The 21,144-nt window shown below is 50.0% G+C and overlaps 1 long non-coding RNA gene across 1 annotated transcript; it reads left to right on the top strand.

Annotated features, from left to right (window-relative positions):
• The first annotated feature begins 3,615 nt into the window (after positions 1-3,615).
• On the top strand, positions 3,616-4,411 carry LOC123094349 (uncharacterized). Its single transcript, XR_006445808.1, has 4 exons — positions 3,616-3,696; positions 3,885-3,974; positions 4,112-4,154; positions 4,303-4,411. It is a non-coding gene; the product is annotated as an uncharacterized lncRNA (long non-coding RNA).
• Positions 4,412-21,144: the final 16,733 nt, after the last annotated feature.

The raw sequence follows: 21,144 nt of genomic DNA, 5'->3' as shown, positions 1-21,144 counted from the left end.
CTGTCACGTGCTGATGACGCAGATACTTCCAGTTGCAATCCGTGGGATCATGGACGCGCACGTCCGTGAAACGCTATTTGGGCTATGCAACTTCTTCGACGTCATCTCTCGGAAGTCGATTGGCGTGAGGCAACTCAGAAGGCTACAGGAAGAGATCGTGGTGATACTATGCGAGCTTGAGATGTACTTCCCGCGCATTCTTCGACGTTATGGTGCATCTGCTGGTCCATATAGTGGAGGATATCATCCAACTCAGGCCGACATTCCTGCACAGCATGATGCCGTTCGAAAGGATGAATGGTGTCATCAAAGGATACATTCGCAACATGTCACGTCCAGAAGGAAGCATAGCCAGGGGCTTTCTGACCGAAGAGTGCATCTCCTACTGCACGAATTATCTAGGCATCGAGAACCCCGTTGGTCTGCCCGTCAACAGGCACCTCGGCAGGCTCGCTGGATGGGGTCACCGTGAGGGTCGCCGCGAAATGCATGTCGACTTCGAGGGTCGACTCGCCGACTTTGAAAGAGCAAACCTAGTCGCGCTACAACACATAGACGTGGTCGATCCTTGGGTGGTAGAGCACAAAACCTTTATTAAAAAGACGTACAATGACCGAGGCCAACAGAGGACGGACGGAGATACACTCAAAGAGCACAACTCATGTTTCACGCGTTGGTTCAAGCATAAGCTTCTGTCGTACCCTTTACATGAGGATTCTTCCGCGGAAGAACAACTCATATTCGCCTTGTCACAGGGCGCCGAGCACAACCTGATGACCTATGAGGCGTACGATATCAACGGCTACACATTCTACACCGAGGCCAAGGACATGAAGAGCGATGGTTATCAGAACTCCGGGGTAACGATGGAATCCTACACCGGTAACGACAAGGACAGATACTACGGAAGGATCGAGGAGATCTGGGAGCTGAGCTACACTGGAGAGAAGGTCCCGATGTTCCATGTCAGATGGGCCAAGAACGTCATAAAAGAAGACCAGTATTTCACCACCATGGTTATACCCGAAGCCAAATCCAAGACCGCGGGCGCAAACGTCACCGCGAAAAATGAGCCATGGGTACTGGCTTCCCAAGTGGACCAATGCTTCTTCATTACCGACCCGCCAAAGCCCAGTCGTGTTGTCGTGAGGAGAGGCAAAAGGAAGATCATCGGAATGGATGGAGTAGCCAATGAGCAAGACTTCGACAAGTACGGCGACCCGAGGATCGAACATGACGACGATGATGAAGTAGCAGCATACACCACAAGAAGAAGAAGGACCACCCTACCTAAAGGACGTCCGTTCCACAGAAGAACTCCATTTGCGAAAAAGAAGGGCAAGAAGATTGTGAACAGATAGCTAGCTAAGATCGATTGTATTTAAATCGTAGCCTTCATTTCTCGATTGTATTTCATGGGTACTTTTTGAACTATCATGAATATTTTTAAATTTCATGGACACTCGATCTCGATCCCCCTCCATCTCGATCGCTATCCCACCTCGCCTGATCCGGCCCCCCTCGCCGCCGAGCACCCCCCCAGTCCACCGGCCGCCGCCGCCGACCCCCCGCACCCTCGATTCCCCTACTCAACCGCCGCCGCCGACCCCCCGCACCCCGCGCACCATCTTATAAAAAAAATTAGTATCAAACAGCTTTTTAAATGCTACTGTCTTATAAAAAAAATATTACTGTTATTATTTAAACAAGTTTGAACATATTTAAACATAAATAAGTATCAAACATATTTTTAAATGCTAAAAAAAATTTGTGGAGCCTGGGAGTCGAACCCAGGACCTCCTGGTGTGAGAACTGGCTGCTGACCAGTCGAGCTAGTAGAGTGGGCTTGACATAGATAGGTTCTGGTACTACATAACCTTTTGGCTCGAGCTGAAATAAAAAATACTAATGGCGCACCACGGTGAGGTGCGCCATTAGTATGGACATGCTAATGGCGCACCACGGTGAGGTGCGCCATTAGTATTGTGGCCCCCCTTCGCCCGATCCCCCCTTCGCCCGATCCCCCCTTCGCCCGATCCCCCTCGCCAGTTCTCTCCCTCTCGATCCACCGCCGCCGCCGCTGCTGCCCTCGCCCTCGCCCTCGCCCTCGCCCTCGCCCTCTCCCTCCCTCGCCCTCTCCTCGCCGCCCGGACGCCGCCCGGACGCCGCGCCGACGCCGCCTCGACCCCGCCCCGACCCCGCCGCCCGGACGCCGCCCCGGACACCGCCCCGACCCCGCCGCCCGGACGCCGCCCTGGACGCCGCCCCGACCCCGCCGCCCGGACGCTGCCCCGCCGCCCCGACGCCGCCTCGACCCCTGCCTCTCTACGAGGAGGTAACCCTAACCCCACCTGCGCACGTGGTGATCTAAGGTTATAGGGTATAGATCAGTGCACGCCCGTCTTTGTCTGTTATCTTTGATCCGTGCTTGGTATGGAAATGTTGCTCTCCGATCTCCTTAGGGCGATTCTATGACTTGCTTGTGGTGTTTGGTAATTTAGTGCAACTCTGCCTGCTCATATCTAGAGTATGAAGAAAATTGGGTGATTTTGTGCAGTCCTTTAGCTTGCTGTAGACTTGTAGATATGTAGCAAAAGCAAGTAGGGTTTGGTATGTGATTTTTGTAGCGGGAATGGTTGCCGATCTCTGTTGGACACACTCGGATGGCAGTTCGGTGTGTGCATCAGATAACTGTATCCATTTTAGTTCTGCTTGCTCTGATTAAAGTGGAAAGTACTGCCGTTATCTTATATGTTGTTCTGTTAGGATTGAATACAACAAGAGACGTGCCCATTTCTGTTATAGTACCCCTGAATAAAATGGTAAATACTGCAGTTATCATATACAATCTCTCAGGAGTGAATACCACAAGAAGCGCATTTTTGTTAATATCCCCTGCTTCCTGATGTATTTGTTTCTTGGTAAAAGTGAACTTCCAATGAATATTTTTGTGCTGGAGTAGGCTGGAGGGGTATTCGGCTGTGCACATTTAATTATAGTATCTGGTGGAGATACCCTATTCAAGGACAGGGGGGCGGGGGTGTGAACTTTGTGAAATCCTGTCCTATTGATGACTTTGCAAACTTATCAGGAGGTGGTGTTAGGAAATCTAAATAGTTTAAACTATATAGGAAGACATTTATAGGTTAGAAACAATCTGTTCTACTTCTGCAGATTATCTAGATAAGTGATGAAGTTTACTTAGTATAGTATTTTTTTTTCGGTCACTTCTTTATCTACCAAAAGTGTGAACCCATGGTATGAGCCACTAATGCAAGCATCGTCATTCTTTTCTGAGTTTGTCTAATTCACATCTAAATGTTTTCTAAGGATGTCACATCTAAGCTCCCACAAATAACGCAGCAACAAGGAACAAAAAAAAAAGTTGGGGCAAAAAAAAAATACACCACAAACATAGTGGACACAAGGTTAGACGTGACATAAATGTGTCCTAGACAGACCCTTCTTTTCTTAGTGAAACATCAACTTTCCAAAGACAATATTCCAAACTGGACAGTTGATACATAGAGCTATTTTACTTTAACATTTAAAGTGTGGCTGCAAATCTGGGATGCAGGAGGTGAAAATTCATTGTCTAATCTGTTTCTCAGTTTCCTCTTTTAGAAACGAGAGATTTTTCAAGACCTTGCTCCACTGCTGTGGCACTCCTTTGGCACTGTTGCTGCACTGCTCCAGGTAGGTTACAGTTATTGCACTGTTCTAAATTCAGTCGCAATGGCAAGAGTACATATGTACTTGTGCAGTTCTTGTTATTTAAGTAAGGGTGGTTGTCCATGTGTATTGATTATTTCAATATGAAATTATTAATGGTTCTGCACATTTTCCTTATTCAGTCTGTCATGCTGTTTTGAAAATTTATGCAGGAGATTGTGTCAATTTACCCTTCACTTTCACCTCCTACTTTGTCGCCAGTTGCATCAAACCGTGTCTGCAATGCACTTGCACTTCTTCAGGTATGCTTTTACATGAGAAAGAAAAGGAAACCCTCACTCCTGGTGGGCCTTGTGGTGGATTGAGAATACTACTGCTTTCATATCATGCTTGCTTGCCATCTGCCCCTCAATTTCATTTTACTTTTTTTTAATTGCAGTGTGTTGCTTCACACCCTGAGACCAGGATCCCGTTCTTGAATGGTACTGAGCGCTGCTGTTTCTATGCCAAGTCTTAAATATTTCCATTGTTTATTGTTAAAAAGCTTTCCTCATTTTGGTGACTTTACAGAATAAGTAAATCTTAACTAGCAGTGGTTAATAATTAAGTCTTCTTCTTTTTCCTTTGCAGCTCACATCCCCCTGTACCTGTACCCATTCCTGAATACTACCAGCAAGACAAGACCTTTTGAGTACTTGAGGCTTACCAGCTTGGGTGTTATTGGTGCTCTTGTGAAGGTAAATTAAAACTAGATACTTATGCAAACTAGGAATGGATGGTCCATATAGATTTTTGCTTTAAATGGTGAGAGGCTTGAACCAGAGGGGAAAACAGTGATGGGGATTGGCTGTATTCTTTCTTTTTTTTGTAGACTAAATCTTGTTCTTTTGGTATTCTCATTCCAGTAATCCAGTCATTTTAATCAAATGGACTGGTTGGGATTGGATCCCAGGAATCTCAACAGGAACTGTTATTTTTGAAGCAAACAGGCTAATGATTTGTTAGAAATTATATTGTTTCTTCTTTTGGATATCCGATTCTGATATGTCAGAAACACAACATATCAAAAGTTAGCAATGACCAAACTGGCATGTAACAGAGACACTATAAAAGATAGCCAACATCCAGTTAGGCCAACATAACAGTGAACAAAACTACTGTCAATCAGCTCAGTTCTAGTGCTGTTGGATTTTTCTCGATTGTATTCTTGCAGTTTTGAAAATTCAGTTTATTCGGTTACTGAAAATTCAGTTAATTCAGTTAGGCACACAAATTTCAGAACTTTTGCGTGCCCTAGTACTTGGTGTTTGTAGAAAACCAGGAGTGTCAATGGGACTAGAATTCACTTGTTCTTATCTGGGTTTGTAAAACTTGTTCATGTACTGAACTACTAATGCCTTGTGATGCTCTGAATTACTTGTGATGCCTCTGAATTACTTGTGATCACATTGAGAAAGACTTGTAAAGATGATGATCATCTTTAACAGAAAACAATTTGTGATGATTTTGCTACTTTGCTGGGTTTTGTCTCCGACCATCGTGTCGTGATGATTTTGCAGGTACCCCGAGAGGCCCTTGAGTTTGCCGGAATGTCGATTAACTTCCGTTCCGGCAAATTTGGGTACTCCATATGTCCTATTTTCAGCAAAGGTCAGGCTGAAATTTTCCGTGAATTTTAGCATGACTTTGCTAAAAATAGGACATATGGGGTACTTGTGACTAATGCATGGGCCGGGGTATCTTAGTAGTTAATTAAGTAGGATCAAGTGCCCCGGCGTACTTGTGACTAATGCATGGCTTTTAGGGTGCCTCGGTGTCGATAAAAACTGAAATGATGAAAAGTTAGGCTTTTAGGGTGCCTTGGCGTCGAAAAACCCTCAATGATAAAAGCTTAGATTTTAGGATGCCTCGGTGTCGACAAACCCTAAATGATGAGACCATGATCTTGTTCCTTGACAATAACCAACTTTTTGACCAAACTTTGTTTCTATTTAGAGAGAAACATGGCCCACAACGATGAGGCCGGGGGTTCGGGCGGCAAGGCATTCTGGGAGCTGTCCCAGGAGATGGAGGAATAACCTCACTTGTATGAGGCCGCCGCCTTCCCCACCGATCCTGAGACCACGGATGGTGCCGCCGAGGATGACCACACTGATGCCACCACTGATGGTGCCGCCGAGGATGCCACCACTGATGATGGCGGCGCACGCACAGATAGCAGCCAGCCGAAGAGGCAACGGAAGGACCGGCGCCCGATCGTGCTCCGCACCCTCAAGGAGGAAGTTACTGAAGTGGACTCCAACGGGAATCCAACGGCGCCCGAACGAATAGTCAAGGGGTACTCGCTTCAGCTCAGGTGCATTGTCCGGAGCACCGTCTCGATCAACACCGAGAACCTGAGGCATCCTGACCGGGGGAATTTGCGCCACCTCCTCTTCACGAAGCTGCACGAACGATACAAGTTCCCCGCTGAATTCGAAAACACAAGCCTCAAAGGGAATAAAGTGAACAATGCTGCCCTCACGAAGATGAGCAAGGCCCTGTCTACTTGGAAAAGCAATGTGAAGAGAATGATCGAGAAAGGTGAGAGTTATGAGAAGATCAAGGAGAAAAATCCTTCGATCACCGAAGATGACTACAACGACTTCAAGATCAATTGCTCGAGCACCGCAAGCTCCCAATCAAGTGAGTGGGGGAAACAAATGCGGGAGCTGAACATAGGGGAACACACACTCGGTCCCGGCGGTTACAGAGTGGCGGAGCCTATATGGGACAAGGAGGAGGCGGACCGTGCCGAGCAAGGCCTACCGCCCCTCTTCAATAAATACGGTGACAAGCAGACCAGGAACTTTGTCAGGGCCCGGTACAAGAAGGACCCGAAAACAAAGGAGCTTACCACGGATCCGAAGACCAGGCGGCTTGAGCTTGTTCTGGTAAGGAATACACCCCCGCGTAATTAGCTCCATATGGTTGCATTCTAATTAATGAAGCCGAATTTCTAAATGGTTCACATTCCTTCCACAGGCGACTGAAAGCAGTAGCGCGGGGTCGACTCAGAGCAACCCTTGGGACACCACTCTAAATAGGGGGTTGAATATAATGAAGAACAAGGATAAGCTCAGTAAGCCGACGTCAGCTGGTCGTGTGGCCGGCAAAGGCTTGTCGACAAAATGGGGGTCATACTATACCGCTGGTGTGCGGAAGGAGAAAAAGACCAGCTCGGAAAGCTAGGCGCGAGAGGTTCAAGAACTCAAGGCACAGGTGGCGCGGATTCCGGAGATTGTCCAAGAGCAAGTGGAACAACGACTCGGAGCGACAATCACCGCCCTTGTGCCTACCTTGATCTCGGGGTTGAGTGCGTGGATTGCGGGCGGCCAACAGGGGCCGCCCCCGATTCCTAGCTTCACGGCCAGCAACTCGCATAATGCGATGGCGGGGCCATTGGTGCCTCCGGCGGAGGCGGCATTGGTGTCTCCGACGCCGGCACGGGAGCTTAATGCACCCGGGTGTACGCCGGCCGGCACCTCTTCAGCAAGCGGCCGCTCCGTCAACTGCACGCCCGCCGTTGGCGGTGCCTCGACATTAGCCGAGCTCGACGCCATCATCACGGTAACTAATTAAGCCTCTCTCGGCCGAGGACTTCATCTCCTTGCCTTTGACTGGGCATCCCTGACGCCCTACATGTTTTCGCAGGGCGCCGTCGACGTTCCGTGCACTCTCCTCCACTTCGTGAACAACGAGTTGGTCGATGTCGCCAAGGGCAAAATCGTTCAACCGGGCAACCCCTTATTCCACGGTACCCAGATGCCACCCAACTTGTTTAGGGTTCAACTGGTTCAGGTGCTGCCAGGCTGCGACGACTTGTTACCTCCGATTCGACCCGTCGGGGCCGACGATGATGACGTGATGACCCTCAGCGCCTGCCTGAGCTGGCCCCTGCTTTGGCCGAAGAGCCAGATTCGTTTGGGGGCGGGGGACACCACCCCAAAGACAACACCGCCAGTCGTGCCGGCGCCAAGTCGGCCCCATGGCAAGACCGCCGTAACGGTGCCGGACATCCCTATGCCACTGGATCCAAACATGCATATGGCACAGGATCAGAACGACGACGACGACGACGATGATACATTTGGCAACGTCGATCAGTACTTTGCCGAGCATGGGTACGATGGCGACTTCATGGGGCCTCCTTCTCAAGAACCAAACCCAACAAAAGACGTGTGTGATCTAGCTCGTACCGCGGAGAAGCCAAGTTGCAACAGGCGCCGTCTGGCGTTCAGCTCTCAGGAGACGCCTCCAGCTGCCGACTTCACCGAGCCTCAGATAGGCGAGGTGCGAAATATTATCAGCCCCAACACACTCAAGAAGGCGGTCTGTGAGCAGAACTCGGTCCCATTACAGGAGAAGAAGAAGGCACGCAAAAGAAAGACTAAGAAGGGTGCGAGCCAGCCGGCACCGAGTACGATCCGTGCTCAGGACGGGCCACCTTCACCGCAGGATATCTCGAGGAGGGTGCATGTGGCGGGTAGGGCGATGCTACCACCAAATATGCTCAATGCTGCAACCGGTGCTATGCGGAGTCTGCACGACAGTGTTCTTTCTTTGGAGAAGCGGCGTCTCAGATAGAAGGATGTGGCATACCCGGTTTTCGTGGCCAAGGTGCCAGAGGGCAAGGGCTTTGTGGATGGCGACATCGGGGGTACGATCGTCCTGCGGTTTGATGACATCTTTGCTATGTTTAACCTTCATCCGCTGCACTACACCTTCGTTCGGCTATTTTCGCTAAGTATGGAGATGCGGATCATTCGCGACAAGACCCCGGACATCGTGATAGTCGACCCCTTCTACATGCGTGCCAAGATCTTGGGCAGCGCTGGGGACCGGCAAGTCGCGAGTTCTTACCTCGAAGGCGTCATTCTGGCAAACCAAGATAAGGATAACTTCCTCGTGCCTTACTTTCCCGAGTAAGTCCAACCCTCAACCGGCCCGTAACATATGAATTCTTACTTTTCGATCGTTTTTCTTTTAACATTCCGTGTTTTCTGCAGTGACACACGTCGCACGCTCATCCTCCTAAGCCCCAAATATTCCATGGCCACGTATTTCGACCCGGACCGTCAGTCGAACGTAGACTACACAAATGTCAAGAAGGTTCTTGATGATGTTCTCCCCGGCTACGCCCAATCTGGAGGCACCTTCACCAGGCCTATTCGTAAGTACGGCAAGCACGTGTTCTCCCACAATACGACGTTCTGCTGCGTCAAGCAGCCGCCTGGCGGTCAGAAGGGTGCCTACTACGCCATCCATCACATGCGAGCGATCGTACAGGACCATCATCAACTTCTGCTACCGAGTAAACTCCAAGATTGGGCCGCGAGCGTGTCGGCAATCCAGGACGCGGACCTCCGACAAGAATTCTTTCGCATCCAGTCGGAGTTTGCGGAAATCATCCATCAAGATGTCCTTCGTACCTCGGGGCAGTTCTACCTCAGAAATCAACCGTCCAACAGTGACATCGACACAATGCTACAAATGCAGGATGACAACGCCCGTTCTTTCATGACTCCCATGATAGACGGCGGCTTCATCCATGCTCCGGTCCCTTGAGTCGAGTTGTCTAGTTCTGAAACATCGATTGGCTCATGTTGTAATTAAACTTTAATGAACTTGTAGTATGTCTCTTTGGTTTCGAGAGTCGTTCAACTTAGATCTAATCGATGCTATTAATGTCTTGCTTTTCTCTTCCGATTGTTCTGTTGCATAATTATATATTGCTTATGTATTGTCTGTGAATTGGTACTAACGTTTCGTTTGGCTAGTGCATAGCGATGCCGACGTATGTCGTGTACAAGGGTAAGGTTCCCGGAGTCTATGATGACTAGGAGGAGTGTCGGAGACAGGTTCACCAATTCAGCGGTAACAGTTACAAAGGGTACACCACTAGGGCCGAGGCCGAATCTAGATACGCCCGCTATCTAGCGGGAGAGGGGAGGGAGCGTTGGAGGAACCGGATGAAGACGAGTTTCATCGTGATGATGCTCATCGTGATGACCGCAGCTCTCTTCTATGTGATGGTAGTTTAGATGATCGATATCGACTTGTAATGCGAAGACAAACTCGCTACTCGCGGTCTCGAGACTTGTAATATAATGTTCTATCTTTGTTCGGTCTTTTTAATTCGGAGACTAATATGATGAATTGTATTCGGAGACTAATATGATGAATTGTATTCAAAGACTAATCTTCTATTGTATTTGATGAATCTATTGTTGATGTGTGCTGTCTATATTTTGTCAAATTATACATTTTGTAACCTGTGCAAAAAACAGAAAATAAAAAAATAAAAAAAACCTAATATTCATACTAATGGCGCATCACACGACAGTGCGCCATTAGTATGACAGTGCATACTAATGGCGCATCACCGGGTGGTGCGCCATTAGTATGCTGCGGTTACTAATGGCGCATCCAGAGGTGGTGCGCCATTAGTATGCCAAAGCACCTGGGTATACATGCCCCCTGGGAGGCATACTAATGGCGCACCCTCGCGTATACTAATGGCGCACCAGGTGGTGCGCCATTAGTATACCAGATACTAGTGGCGCACCAGGTGGTGCGCCATTAGTAAAAATTACTAATGGCGTGCTATCAATGGCGCACCAGTGATGCGCCATTAATGGCCATATTAGGTGCGCCATTAGTAGTGGTATTTCTAGTAGTGTGTTTAGCGCAACGAACTAGGAAATCAGACTATTCGGCCTTATCATTCTCACTTAGCCATAGGAGTTTGACGAGAAAAATTGGGCGTATCCCCTCGTGTTCGGAAGTCCGAACTTGGGGCGCTATACATGCCTAATCGGATAAAAACTGATTCATCGCTTGATATAGAAAAAATCGCTAAAGATTTGTAACCTCTCGAACAGCTGACCAGCTCTCGCCGCATCATGACAGTCAGTTTCGGCTTTCTCTACTGAGGTGCTCGTCCGGAAGAACCAGGACACAATCGCAGTAGTTCTCCCTTTACTTCCCTAGATGATATAGCGGAACGTAGGGTAGCAAGCACATGAGCCGGCCAACCCAACTATTGACCCAAGACATGATTCGGAGCGGATGCATATAATGCTACAATTCGGGGTGCCGAATAACTAGAAGTGTTCGAACTTTCTTGCCGTATTATGGGGCGTAATGAAGCCCCTAGCGAATTAAAGCGTACCAGGTTGTATATGTGCAGTTGATTAGAATATCAAGAAAAGGAAACATTAAGCAATAAGTTGTTGTCGCAAGAATTGAGCCACAAACTATGTTCCATTATAATCTGATTAATACGTTAAAGCATATTTGTACGAGTAGTGCAATAAGAAATAGGGCTATTTGACATGCCGTGACCAAGGGCAGGCTGTGTGCAGGTTTTAAAATAGGTATAATGATTGTTAGCAGAGACCACTTGAGAGTTCCCTTGCACGTCTAAGATTCTTTCCTTCTTGGTGTATACATCCCTTGAGAGGTCCGATGATCAGGTTATCAGGAAAAAGAGGCCCGGGGGGAGAAAGAAACCTGAAAATAAAAAGAAATAGCGAAAGTATGCGGGTCCTGGAGCAGTTGAGCCGCATTGTGGACCCTGGTCTAGTTGTGCCTCCATCTATGCCCATGGTATTTTGAGTGCGTAGTTATGTATGCGTGGTGCAAATGCCGCTATTTGGCCGGGACTGGGACGGAGGCCGGATTGCTAGTATAGCTCTTGACGAACTGGACCATCCTGCTACAGAGTAGTTCGGACTCGTTTGACAGTGTCCGGGGGATTGGCCGCTGAATTGCGATTATTCCTAAGAAGGCCGCTCTATACTTCTGCTGCAAGGGCCGCGTTGTCCTCCTCGGTACGGAGGGAGTATTCTGTGTTTCCATTGACTGTTATAACATCACGTGGTTCGGGCATCTTGAGCTTAAGGTAAGCGTAGTGTGGTACCGCATTTAATCGAGCAAATGCGGTTCGTCTGAGCCGTGCATGATAGCCACTGCGGAAGGGGACGATATCGAAGATCAATTCGTCGCTTCGGAAATTAGCTAGGGATCTGAAGACCACTTCTAGTGTGATTGAGCCCGTACAATAGGCCTCTACACCTGGTATGACACCTTTATAGGTGGTTTTTGTGGGCTTGATCCTTGAGGGATCGATACCCATTTTGCGCACTGTATCCTGATAGAGAAGGTTCAGGCTGCTTCCACCGTCCATGAGGACTCGTGTAAGGTGGAATCCATAAATGATTGGTCGAGCACCAGTGCGGCTGAACCGCCATGACAGATACTGGTCAGATGGTCCCTGCGATCAAAGGTGATCGGACAGGAGGACCATGGGTTGAACTTTGGGGCGACTGGCTCCATCGCGTAGACGTCCCTGAGTGTGTGCTTGTGCTCCCTCTTGGGGATATGGGTAGCATATATCATGTTCACCGTTTTAACTTGGGGGGGGGGAGGAACTTCTTTTGTCCCCCTGTGTTTGGTGGCCGGGGCTCATCGTTGTCGTCATTGCTTTGCGACCCCTTCTCCTTGTTTTCGGCATTTAACTTGCCGGCCTGTTTGAAAACCCAACATTCTCTGTTGGTATGATTGGCTGGTTTATCGGGGTTGCCGTGGATTTGACATGGACGATCGAGTATGCGATCCAAACTGGACGGGCCCGGATTGTTTCTATTAAATGGCTTCTTTCGCCGATCGGACTTAGAGCCACTGAACCTGGCGTTAACGGCCGTGTCTTTGGCATTGTTGCTGTTGTTTCAACGCGTGTGTCTGTTGTGTCGGGGCTTGCCGTTGCTATCTCTGGCTTCAGAAGTGCCAGGTTTACTTGAGTTGTTGTTGCTACGCGCTAGCCAGCTATCTTCGCCCGCACAAAAGCGGGTCATAAGTGTCATAAGGGCTGCCATGGAATTCGACTTTTCTTGGCGAGGTGTCGGGCAAGCCATTCATCATGGATGTTGTGCTTAAAGGCCGCTAAGGCTTGGCATCCGGACAGTCGACGATCTGGTTCTTTTTAGTTAAGAACCGAGTCCAGAATTTCCTGGCTGACTCTCCGGGCTATTGGATTATATGACTTAAGTCGTCGACATCTGGATGTCAGACATAGGTACCTTGGAAGTTGTCAAGGAAGGCATCTTCCAGGTTCTCCCAACTACCAATAGAGTTTTCGGGCAGACTGTTCAACCAGTGCCGAGCTGGTCCCTTGAGTTTTAGTGGGAGAGACTTGATGGGGTGGAGATCATCACCGCGGGCCATATGAATATGGAGAAGAAAGTCCTCAATCCATACCGCGGGATCTATTGTCCCATCATATTATTCAATGTTTACTGGTTTAAACCTTCTGGGAATTCATGTTCCATTACTTCATCAGTGAAGCATAGGGGGTGTGCAGCGCCTCTATGTCGGGCCACGTCGTGACACAGCTCGGATGGAGATGGTCTGTGGTATTTGGCCCGGACAGGTTTGTGTTTGTCATATCCGGCAAGATGGCCGTCGTCGCGCATTGGGGTGCACCCCCGTGATCCGTAGGTCGATCTGGTCTGGCCTGCTCTGTTTTCCATGTCGTAGCGCAGGTCATGTGTGTATCCCTGAGCTGTTGTGTTCCTATTTTTCTGGCGAGGTAGTGGAGGCTGGTGTTCAGACTGAGTTGCCGCTTTATCCTGGCCACGGGGTGGTCGGTCAGCCGCATTATGCGCTGGTAGGACGGGCTCCAGTGCCTCGTCATCGAATTGAGGTAGCAATTTGCGCTTCGGGTAACTTTTAGTTGGGCGCTCATGGTCGTATTCCTTGGCTGCCAGGACCTTGGTCCATCTGTCGTTGAGCAGATCTTGATCAGCTTGAAGCTGCTGCTACTTTTTCTTCAGGATCTTTGCAGTGGCTATTAGTCGGTGTTTAAAGCGTTCTTGTTCGATGGGTTCCTCAGGCATGGTGAATTCTTCGTCATCGAGGCTCACCTCGCCCTCGGAGAGCGGCATGTAATTGCTGTCCTCCGCATCTTCATTCATGGCCTGTTCGTCAGGGCTAGCTCGCCCGTCTTCCCGTTCGGCCTGTTCGGAAGTTGGCTCGACGGGGTCTTAATTGTCTTCGGCATCATCTGTTGTGTTATTTTCTCTTGTGTCGGTATCGTTGTTTTTGCCATGGCGTGGTTTAGAGTGGCGCCGCTGACGTCGGTGCTTTGGCTGCTTCTCAGGAGGCTTATCCTCAACTGGATATTTTTTGTCATCGCCATTGTTCTCTTTGGGTGTATCCACCATGTATATGTCGTATGAGGAGGTGGTTATCCAGCGCCCTGTAGGCGGTGGTTTTCATGTTCCTCTCTGGCATCATCGTCCATACCGTCGATGTCTTTGGAGTCGAAATCAAGCATGTCAGTTAAGTCATCGACAGTGGCTATCAAGTGGGTGGTGGGTGGGAAACAAAGTTCTTCGTCGTCTGCTTCCCACTGGAGCCGGACATAGTTCGACGGAGAATCTCTTGACAAGGAGAGGGATTTTAATGAGTTTAACACATCACCTAGAGGTGAGTGTTGGAAGATGTCCGCGGATCTGAACTCCAAGATCGGCGCCCAGTCAGGTTCGTTGGATGCGGATGCACGCGGTCCGATACCTATAGCCGGAGATACGTCCGAGGTTCCGGTGATACAGGCCCAGCTTGATGTTGGGTCTGTGTGCGGCTTGAGCGCCACTGAGTCCATGGCTTCTGGGGCGGGGTTAGGCTTCCCGTCTTCAGATGATGCAATCTTTTCCGGATCTAGGGCCAGAGCGGTTACCGGCGCTATCTCCTGAGTGTTGCCAGATGACAGATTTAGGTCATGCTCGTCATGGTGACAGATTTAGGGGCTCTAATCTGTCGAAGATCAGGTCTCCACGGATATCGGCACAAAATTTAGGCTTCCAAATCTGACCTAATGGCCAGGGGCGTAGCTATTGATCTGCTCTAGATGACCAAGCGAGTTGGCCCATAGTGCGAAGCCGACGAATACGAAAATCTGTCCGGGGAGGAAGATCCCTCCTGGACTGCATTATTGTAGATGATTGATGGAGCCACCAAGCCTCCTGGTGACGACACAGTGGAACTCTCTATGAAAGCACCAATGTCAGTGTCAAAACCTGTGGATCTCGGGTAGGGGGTCCCGAACTGTGTGTCTCAGGTTAAAGGTAACAGGAGGCGGGGGACACGGTGTTTACCCAGGTTCGGGCCCTCTCTATGGAGGTAATACCCTACTTCTTGCTTGATTGATCTTGATGAATATGAGTATTACAAGAGTTGATCTACCACGAGATCGTAATGGCTAAACCCTAGAAGCTAGCCTATGATTATGATTGTTGTTGTCCTACGGACTAAACCCTCCGGTTTATATAGACACCGGAGGGGGCTAGGTTTACACAAGGTCGGTTACAGAGAAAGGAATCTACATATCTGAATCACCAAGCTTTCCTTCCGCGCAAAGGAGAGTCCCATCCGGACACAGGATGAAGTCTTCTATCTTGTATCTTCATAGCCCAACAGTTCAGCCCATATATAGTCCTGCTGTCCGAGGACCCCTTAATCCAAGACTCCCTCACTCACTGCCGACCTGTCAGCGCCAGCCAGGCTTTCGCCCGGTGTAGCCACTCCCATGCAGCATGCCAAGGTCGAGCCATACCTCCGCTGGACCGTGCACCCCCCACAGAACGAGCACGCCACCACTATGCAGGGCCACCAGCTAGCCTCCCCGATGACGGGCCTGCAGAGACAAGTTCAGGTCCTACACCCCGCATCCAACCGTGGCCGGTATCGGTGTCAAAACCAGCGGATCTCGGGTAGGGGGTCCCGAACTGTGCATCTAAGGTCGATGGTAAAAGGAGGCGGGGGACACGATGTTTACCCAGGTTTGGGCCCTCTCTATCAAGGTAATACCCTACTTCCTGCTTGATTGATCTTGATGAATATGAGTACTACAAGAGTTTATCTACCACGAGATCGCAATGGCTAAACCCTAGAAGTCTAGCCTATGAGGTTATGATTGTGTATATATCTGCCTCTAGGACTAAGCCCTCCGGTTTATATAGACACCAGAGGGGACTAGGGTTGTACAAAGTCGGTTACAGAGAAAGGAATCTTCATATCTGATCGCCAAGCTTGCCTTCCACACCAAGGAGAGTTCCATCCAGACACGGGACGAAGTCTTCTATCTTGTATCTTCATAGCCCAACAGTCCGACTTACATCAATAGTCCGGCTGTCTGAGGACCCCTTAATCCGGGACTTCCTAAGTAGCCCCTGAACCAGGCTTCAATGACGAGGTGCCCGGCACACAGATTGTCTTCGACATTGCAAGGTGGGTTCCTCCTCCGAATACTCCAAATCTTCCTTCGAACACAAGAAACGTGTTCGGCTCCGCAAAACAAATACCACATACAACCGTAGAGAGTATAATACTTCACGAGTCCAATCTGCTGACATCTTTTTGTAGCATGACATCATGTCGCTGCCCGGTCATTATTCGAACCGTGTTTAGCCCACCGCTTCATATTTCGAGATACGGTTTTATTGGCATGTCTTGTCAAAGCAGAGATCGTGTCCCCTTATTGCGGGATTCTCATCAATACGGGCATGGGTAATCCCACCGTACTGTTTGCACGGCCCTCGGGGGTAAGTGAGTTTTTAGGGCAAGTGGGGAGGCGCTTGATATTTATTGCCTTTATAAAGAGATAAGGATCCACCTCTTTCACCCATGCCTTCTTTCTCTCTGCCTCCCCCATTCTCGAGCTCTAGCACCCAAGTTCTCATCTCTTCCGCCCCCAAAAAGCACTCCAGCCATGTACAGATCCGGAGCACAGAGCAAGTGGATGGTCTCCTCCGTCAAGGAGAAGGACATTACAAAGCTCCGGGAGGCCGGGTATCTGGCCAAGAAAACCGCCCACCGACTCCCAGCCGAGGGACAGATCGTCCCCACTCCGGAGCCCCATGATTGGGTCGTATTCCTCCCTCACTTTGTCCGTGGGCTGGGATTTCCTCTCCACCCATTCGTCTGCGGATTCATGTACTATTACGAGTTAGATTTCCATGATCTATCCCCAAATTCTTTCCTCAACATCTCGACATTCATCGCGTGTGAGGCCTTCCTCCGCATCCCTCCACACTTTGGACTATGGTTAAAAACATTGAATGTGAAGCCAAAGGTGGTGGGCGGCGAACACGCCGAGTGCGGAGGCGCCATGGTGAGCAAGATGCGCAACGTTACATGGCCATCAGGTACGTTTAACGAGTCCGTCAAAGGGTGGCAACAACAGTGGTTCTACGTCACTGAGCCACGCGACCCCACTTGGGTCGCAGCTCCCGAATTTTGATCTGGAGCTCTAGTGCGGCTCACCTCCTGGCCCGAGAAGGGCCTGGACTGGTCTTTGTCAGACGAGCTGACGGCGCTCCAGGCGCGTATCAAGAACATGGTGGACAAGAACATCAAGATTGTCAATGTGATCCATGTGATGCTAGTTCGCTGGATCCTTCCATGCAAAAGCCAAACTTGCCATCTATGGGAGTTCGATCCGGCCAAGCACCAAACCCTACTGGAGTTCTTCGGCACAACATACGAAGACATCTGGAAGGTGCTATTCAAGCCCAGCAAGACGTGGTCGGACACGTCCGAGGATCGTGGGCACAAATTGACCCGTCCCGCTAGTTCGGTAAGTCTTTACATGTTTTCAAGGTATATCCTTTCCTCGCATACTTGAGGAAAAGGCCTCACCTTCCCTACTAATTCTCTCAAGGATGGACAAAGACGGTGGAGCAGATTCACTGTCCGGCTCCACTACCCGAAGACCCAGCAGGCCCACTTATGACGAAGATGCTGGTTCCGGCGCCTTATAAGGCGCCGAAGAAGAAGGCCAAGAAGGAGGCCAATGAGACCAGGGGCGGTCTCCGCTGCAAGGGCACTTCGGACGTGACGTCCGAAGACGCCGAGGCTCACTCCTCCGCCACCGAGGACGACGAGGAAGAAGAGGAGGAAGAACAAGAACGCCATTCCCCCCTGCAAGGGGGAGAAAGAAGAGGACGGCCTCCATGCGTTTGGACGTCGAAGCGTCTAAGAAGGGGAAAGCTTCCTTTCCGGACGACTCCGCCGCGGCTTCCGACAACAGCTCGGAGTGGAGTCCCAGGGTCAAGCCCCTGGCCAAATCGTGAGTACTAACAAACCCGAACACATTCATATATCCGGCCTCACTACTTTATAGTATTAACATGTTGAATCACGTATTTTGCAGTCCGGCTCGGTCCAACCTTGAGCGATCCTCATCGGAGGATTAACTGGACCCGGAGGTGATGGATAGCGGGACCATTCCGGCGGCCTCCTCTCCCAACGCCATGGACAACACCGTGGTGTCGTCTCAAAGGGTCTCAGGCCATGGAGAGACTCAAGAGACTGTCGAGGCGGCGCCAGAGGGCAAACCCTCGCCAGCCAGACATCTGGGGGAGCAAACCACCGTGGATACAGATGATGGGGGCCATATCAAGTTTGGCCCCCAGCTGAATACAATTCCAGAGACCCAAACGGCTCCGGAATCAGGCGAGCAACTTCCTTCAAAGGAAGGGGGGTGCCTATTCCACCGGTGACCTCTTTCCATCCAGAGGCACTGGATACTTTGCTAGATGCGCCGCAAGGCGCTTCCATTGTTGAAGAACACCGTACCCTTATGGGTGCGGTGATTGAGAAGATTCAGTTGGCGAAAAGCGGTCTGACCGAAGCCTGCACAAGACTTCTAACAAGCTTTGAGGTAAGCAATGCAAATGTATATAAAAAGAATGTCACAGTATAGACAGTAGCCCCTGGTACACTCTCCGGTGTCCGAAAAGAAAAACCGGACAGAGGATCAAATAAGTTTCGTAGAAGACTAACTATGAAATGTCTATGTGAATAAGCAGGCGTCGTTACTGGCTGCGACCTCCCATGCTACCGAGGTCTCTGGACTGAAGTAGAGTCTGGAGTGGACCGAGCAAGAGCTCGGCCGCGTGAAGAAATAGCTGGAGGATAATCAAGGTATTTCTTGTCTATATTCAATAATGATGAATAATTTGTTTTGACTAAAAAATGTCATGATATTTATTAGGAGCGGCGACCGAGGTCGAAGCTCTCAAGAAGGCGCTAGCCAAGGCCGAGTAGAAGGCGGCCAAGGAGTAGGCCGCTCGTGAAAAGCACGAGGCCAGTGTCGGTGTCAAAACCGGTGGATCTCTGGTAGGGGGTCCTGAACTGTGCGTCTAAGGCTAATGGTAATAGGAGGCGGGGGAATCCATGTTTACCCAGGTTCGGGCCCTCTCTATTGAGGTAATACCCTACTTCCTACTTGATTGATCTTGATGATATGAGTATTACAAGAGTTGATCTACACGAGATCGTAATGGCCAAACCCTAGGAGCTAGCCCGTGATCCTTACGACGATCACAACCCGACCAACAAAAGGCCCGTGATCCTTACGGCGATCACAACCCGACCAATAACTGGCCCATGATCCTTGCGGCGATCACAACCCGACCAATAACTGGCCCGTGATCCTTACGGCGATCACAACCCGACCAATAACTGGCCTATGATCCTTGCAGTGATCACAACCACATTAATCAGCTTAATTATTTCCAGTTTATCCTCCATTTTGAGCAAGACCCGATAGTGTACCCTACTACGAACTTATGCCCATGACCGAGGACGCGGCTATCGATAGTTTAAATACACTATGCAGATGTAGCGCACTGTACCCACACCACAGAACCCATGGCCTCGCACTCCCATTCGGGTGGACCAACGGTGTTCCGACAAAACCGGTCTACTGCCATGACATTCTCCCGGGCACTCCGACTCAGTCCCCTCTGGGCTAAGTCATGGGTGGCCCCGTGTCTACCTCAAGACACAACGACCACCATCGTGGCCCGATCCACTCTGGGACCCTCACGCAAAATCAAATCAAAACCGGGCACACAAGGCTTATGTCCGCCTACCTGATCAGGGTAGCGCGTGCCCATAACCTTCCCTCGTTAGAGGCACCGGCAAGAGGCACAACAATAGACCGCATTAGGGCCGTCCCATACCGGCAAATGTGGTTGCACTGGAAAAAGTTCGATTTGGCAGCACTATGACTAGATCCCATCGACGACAGAGGAGGTTTGTTATTATTAAGTCATTTTAATTCCTTCTCCATCATCATGACCATGAATGCAACAATGAGCATACATCATACAAATGCTTTAACAACGCATCGAACTTCTCAAGTGAACACTTACAGCATAAAGAACATGACAATACCAAGTACTAACATATCCACGGTGCATTACCATCATCATAGAATTTTATAACAATGACATGAAAATAAATTAGAGTAGTGACATGGCATCATCAATAACAATATTCTAATTATCATAGCAAAATATAGCATGCGAGCATGCATGGTTAGCATAACGGAATAACTGCAGATGAAAACGAGAAGAAATAACTGCAACTACACACACATAAGGTGCAAGCAAAGTCAACATGCAAGTTCGGGGCTCATGATAAGAGGTTGGCTTGCGTGGGGGTCGAAAAATACTCCGGGAAGAAGTGGGGAACGATCACGGAAAATTTTTCCGGAAACAATTCTCTCTCGGAGGGGGTTGTTTACGGACAAGGGCAAAGTGGTGATTTTCAATATGTCAAACCATAGTGAAAATGCCGGGAACGGAATAGGCTCGATGAGACGAAGACGTGGGCGTTGGATTTACCTCAATCGGAGTTACGAGCGCAAAGTTGTGGCCGTTCACTTTTTAGGTAGAAAATGCACTAAACAGCAAACGTTCACAATTTAAACACTTCGGTCGGCTGGGGCTGACTGGGCGGCTCTGGTCAATGGCAGGTGGGGTCGCGCGAAGGGTGGGGCCCAGCCACTTATCCACGCTGGCAGGACTAGGTCAACGCCCCTGGGTCACTCCCAGGTGGGGTTGAGGGGAGGGGCTGACTCGGTCGTCTTCTTCTCCTCGTTCTCCCGACCAGGTCAACGTTCTCCAGCTGCCATCGACCGAGGCGAGGCCACCGACGAGTCCAGGGCGGAGTATCGCACCCGTTCAGACGAGGGGCACTCACCGGGGATGCGCAGGGCTGCCACAGCTCAAGACGATAGAAGAATGGGCGGGCGGTGGCTTCTCTCGGGAACGAGGCCACTCAGGCACTCCGGCGGCAAGAGGAGAGGATGGGGAGAGTCTATGTGCTCTGGGGAGGTTGCTGGTGGAGGAGAGAGAGAGAGGCACGCCTGCCATTGCTCGAATTTGAGCAGGCAGTGGCGGGGCCATGGCGATGGGGAAGGGATGGAGAGGCTCCGAGGCAAGGGGGAGAGAGTTGCGGGAGGCTTTGGGACTGCGAGAGGGCTCAGGAGGGCTACTTATAGCCTCGGGGAGAGCTTCAGGAAGGAGGGGGCAAGGTGGCACGCGGTGGGCGACGAGTCCGCGCGTCAGCGACGGTGCA

Source organism: Triticum aestivum, chromosome 4B (assembly GCF_018294505.1).
Source record: "Triticum aestivum cultivar Chinese Spring chromosome 4B, IWGSC CS RefSeq v2.1, whole genome shotgun sequence".
NCBI classification, from domain to species: Eukaryota; Viridiplantae; Streptophyta; class Magnoliopsida; order Poales; family Poaceae; genus Triticum; species Triticum aestivum.
Note: the sequence above shows the minus strand (reverse complement) of the source record. Positions and strands in the feature narration are given on the sequence as shown.